The sequence below is a fragment of the Schistocerca serialis genome, unplaced genomic scaffold (genome assembly GCF_023864345.2).
Source record: "Schistocerca serialis cubense isolate TAMUIC-IGC-003099 unplaced genomic scaffold, iqSchSeri2.2 HiC_scaffold_539, whole genome shotgun sequence".
Lineage (NCBI taxonomy): Eukaryota > Metazoa > Arthropoda > Insecta > Orthoptera > Acrididae > Schistocerca > Schistocerca serialis.
Window position 1 is genome coordinate 20,001 of NW_026048123.1, and position 5,000 is coordinate 25,000.

The following is a 5,000-nucleotide window of genomic DNA, read 5'->3' on the forward strand; positions in this document are numbered from 1 at the left end:
CCGCAGTCGTAATGTGCAATCCACACCTATAACTTGCGTTTCATGAAGAGTTATGTCCAATATGCGACATTCCCGCTGTCCCTATACATGAGCTGCGAGCTGTACCACGTACAAGCTACAGACGCGATCGCATTGCTCACTGTACGGATTCCCATGCCGAGCGATCAGCTAGGAAGCGCCCCATCCACGTCGGTACCCTTGGGCGTTGCACTCGCAGTCGCAAAAAACGTTGGGCAAATATATTTCTCCGATGCTGAGCGATCAGCTAGGAAGCGCCCCATCCATGTCGGTACTCGTACGCGTCGCACTCGCAGTCGCAAAAAACGCTGGGCAAATATATTTCTCGGAAGAGTAATGACAGTCCGAGCCTCCTGCGTGGGAAGAGTCTTTCTAGGCCCTGACCCACGGGAAGCGTGTAGCTTCCCCCATCCCGGACATTTCACGTCGTCACACTACCGGTATTGACTAATAGACTGATTGCTGATAATCATTAGCCACACACTGGGGGAAACGGCCGACAGGGGCGGCAACATAGTGGAGCCGCAGTGTCACTAATGTACAGAGATAGAACAGTTTCGACTGGAACCAGAGTAACCGTATACACGGCACTGATTAGTAATAGATGCAGAGCCATCAGAATACAGATAATATATACAACCGTCCCTATACATGCTGAAAGACTCTGCACACAATGAGAACCACACGTCAGCCAGACACTATCACACACTACTCTCTGCCTCTAACAGGCACACACACAATATCTAACCACCAGCATGGAAGAACATCCGGTGCATCCTCTCCGCCACATTACACAATCCACACTATCATAACCAGACCGGGAGGTCCACCCAGAAAACAGAATATCCCACCCTTCCGACATCCGCCATTGCTCAGCTAAGCCACGAACACCCACACATGTCCTACACAGGGGTGCACCCAACATCACAATACTGCCTCCTGTCACAGTACACAAACAATGGCAGGAATGAAAGACACAGATCTGCCACAACCTTGGAATCGGAGCGCCGCCTGTCATGAGCCACAAGTGCATCCTGACGTGACAAATCGGATGATCCCGCAGGCATGCACTTACGATAATCACTATCAACGAACCTGCCGCCCCCTCCCCCCCCAAAATACACCTTTCCCTACAACGTGTACCTTAACCTAAGCTATATTGTACCTTAACCTAAGCGATATTGTACCTTAACCTAAGGTATATCGTACCTTAACCTAACCTACATTGCGCCTTCACCTAACCTACGTTGTACCTTAACCTAACCTACGTTGTACCTTAACCTAACCTACGTTGTACCTTAACCTAACCTACGTTGTACCTTAACCTAACCTACGTTGTACCTTAACCTAACCTACGTTGTACCTTAACCTAACCTACGTTGTACCTTAACCTAACCTACGTTGTGCCTTAACCTAACCTACGTTGTGCCTTAACCTAACCTACGTTGTGCCTTAACCTAACCTACGTTGTGCCTTAACCTAACCTACGTTGTGCCTTAACCTAACCTACGTTGTGCCTTAACCTAACCTACGTTGTGCCTTAACCTAACCTACGTTGTGCCTTAACCTAACCTATGTTGTGCCTTAACCTAACCTATGTTGTGCCTTAACCTAACCTATGTTGTGCCTTAACCTAACCTATGTTGTGCCTTAACCTAACCTATGTTGTGCCTTAACCTAACCTATGTTGTGCCTTAACCTAACCTATGTTGTGCCTTAACCTAACCTATGTTGTGCCTTAACCTAACCTATGTTGTGCCTTAACCTAACCTACGTTGTGCCTTAACCTAACCTACGTTGTGCCTTAACCTAACCTACGTTGTGCCTTAACCTAACCTACGTTGTGCCTTAACCTAACCTACGTTGTGCCTTAACCTAACCTACGTTGTGCCTTAACCTAACCTACGTTGTGCCTTAACCTAACCTACGTTGTGCCTTAACCTAACCTACGTTGTGCCTTAACCTAACCTACGTTGTGCCTTAACCTAACCTACGTTGTGCCTTAACCTAACCTACGTTGTGCCTTAACCTAACCTACGTTGTGCCTTAACCTAACCTACGTTGTGCCTTAACCTAACCTACGTTGTGCCTTAACCTAACCTATGTTGTGCCTTAACCTAACCTATGTTGTGCCTTAACCTAACCTATGTTGTGCCTTAACCTAACCTATGTTGTGCCTTAACCTAACCTATGTTGTGCCTTAACCTAACCTACGTTGTGCCTTAACCTAACCTACGTTGTGCCTTAACCTAACCTACGTTGTGCCTTAACCTAACCTATGTTGTGCCTTAACCTAACCTATGTTGTGCCTTAACCTAACCTATGTTGTGCCTTAACCTAACCTACGTTGTGCCTTAACCTAACCCATATTGTACCTTAACCTAACCCATATTGTACCTTAACCTAACCCATATTGTACCTTAACCTAACCCATATTGTACCTTAACCTAACCCATATTGTACCTTAACGTAACCTAATTTGTGCCTTAACGTAACCTAATTTGTGCCTTAACGTAACCTAATTTGTGCCTTAACGTAACCTAATTTGTGCCTTAACGTAACCTAATTTGTGCCTTAACGTAACCTAATTTGTGCCTTAACGTAACCTAATTTGTGCCTTAACGTAACCTAATTTGTGCCTTAACGTAACCTAATTTGTGCCTTAACGTAACCTAATTTGTGCCTTAACGTAACCTAATTTGTGCCTTAACGTAACCTAATTTGTGCCTTAACGTAACCTAATTTGTGCCTTAACGTAACCTAATTTGTGCCTTAACGTAACCTAATTTGTGCCTTAACGTAACCTAATTTGTGCCTTAATGTAACCTAATTTGTGCCTTAACGTAACCTAATTTGTGCCTTAACGTAACCCATGTTGTGCCTTAACGTAACCCATGTTGTGCCTTAACGTAACCCAATTTGTGCCTTAACGTAACCCATGTTGTGCCTTAACCTAACCTATATTGTGCCTCAACCTAACCTATATTGCGCCTTAACCTGACGCACGTTGTCGCTGAACCTGCTCTGTAATTGTTATGCAACTCGTTAAATTAGTGTAGTGTTGCCTAACCGCAACCCTCGCAATATAGTTCGCTATTCGCACTGCCCGGTCCCCTGTGTATCGCGTCATGTTAAACACCTTGCAGGTGTTGCTGACTTTCCACATGCTCCTGCTATACACTGTAATGTGGATAGCAGCAGGACGTACATGCCCCCCCCCCCTTCCCCCCTGCCTTCGCAAGCTGGTCGTTGAGAAGTTTGCATGTTCAATGCCCTTCGCATGCCGACGTACTCAGCCTACGTTGTGGTACGGCCTGTCACCTGTCCGCCGATGTACGCAAAACCCACAAACTGTACTGCACATTGGTCCGTATGTACTGAATGATACATCGTGGCACATGTGTGACCGTACGACGACTGCGCCTAGCAACGGCAGACCATACAGTCCAAATATTGTGCACGCAGCTACGTGTCGTCTCCCTATAAGAGCTGGATTGCAGTGTGGTACGCCATTCAGACGTGTGGGAGGAACGGACGCCCTGGATGGCGATCAGCATGAGCAGTCTGTTGATGTAGTGGAGCGTGTATTCGGACGTAGTCGTCTCTTCTCACACACCGTGATAGCATGTTGCACCGCGTTCCACATCTGCGACATCCTGCAGAGGCCGGCTGACAGTCGTTCGCGCAATGGACACCGCATACGTACGGGGGCTACCTTCCACGTGTTCTCGAGGCGTGCACATGTTGTTGCGTCTATGTGGGCAGACGTAGTGTGTTGTGACACCTGACACAGGCATGCAATACTCGTTGCAAATGGCGATGGACGTCTACGTTTGCTGGTGACGTTACGCAAATGAACAACAGGTAACCCGTTGTGGTGCGGTTGTTCTCGCTAGAGGTGAATCAGTGTTGGCGACGATCGGTCGAGCTATTAACCGGTTGTTTCAGGGATACCCACCATGCCCACGAACGTGAAAGGGGACCCACCATGCCCACGAACGCGAAAGGGGATCTGGGTGTGAGGCGATACGCGGCGGTGGCTGGGTGGGACCGTCCCCGGCCGGTGAGGGGGGGCCGCCCGGCGTGCTGGCAGCGCGGTGCGTGGGCGCACGCGCTACAGCCGGCTGGTGGGGGCGGCCAGTGGCAGGCGCGCCGGCCGACGGACGCGGCAGGCGGCGCAGCTGCGCGCCGGCGCCCCCTGCTCGCGGCGCCTTGCGGCCAAAGTAGGTCCTCGCGGGCCCGGTGCGAAGCGCGGTGGCCATCTGCAGTGTGCTGGTCCGATTGAGGACTGTGTGCGCTGAGGATGCGCCGCCGCCCGGCGCTCGGCGCCGCGACGCCGTCTGCTGCTCGGTCGCCCCAGCGGTTCTCGCAGGTGGTTTGTATCGCAGCTGTGCGGACGTGTTGGCGCGTGCGCTGTGCTGGGAGAGTTCGCTTCGGCACCCAAGTGGGGCTTTTGTCCTTCTGTGGCGCTGGCGTTGGAGCTGCCGGTCACCGTAGGTGGCGCGTGTTGTCTCCCGCCGGCAATGCCACGACAGCACGCTCCCGGGCCTCTGTCGGCAGCGGCAAGCTCAGTTGGGAGCACGGGTGGTCGCACCTAAAGCGTCTACTCGCCTAACTCCGGGCGATTGCGCCTCTCTCGAACCCGACCAAGTACTTAGGACGGCGCTGCGCGCCGCCGGGACCTGAGAGGGTTTCGAGGTGTGTTGTGCAGGGGAGCTCAGCCTCCTCCTGTTTGCAGAATAATTGAGCGGACGCTTGCGTGTTCGCGCGGGCCCCCGGGACACACTCCCGGGCGGCCGGCTGCTCAGCTCTAGTTGACGCAGCTCCCTGGTTGATCCTGCCAGTAGTCATATGCTTGTCTCAAAGATTAAGCCATGCATGTCTCAGTACAAGCCGCATTAAGGTGAAACCGCGAATGGCTCATTAAATCAGTTATGGTTCCTTAGATCGTACCCACGTTACTTGGATAACTGTGGTAATTC

At 51.0% G+C, this 5,000-nt stretch overlaps 1 non-coding gene across 1 annotated transcript in view; it reads left to right on the top strand.

Moving 5' to 3' along the window:
- The first annotated feature begins 4,842 nt into the window (after positions 1-4,842).
- LOC126447720 (small subunit ribosomal RNA) overlaps positions 4,843-5,000 on the top strand; it is a 1,909-nt gene continuing 1,751 nt past the window's right edge. The window contains exon 1 of the ribosomal RNA XR_007583885.1: positions 4,843-5,000. This exon is cut by the window's right edge and continues 1,751 nt beyond it. This is a non-coding gene — a ribosomal RNA (small subunit ribosomal RNA).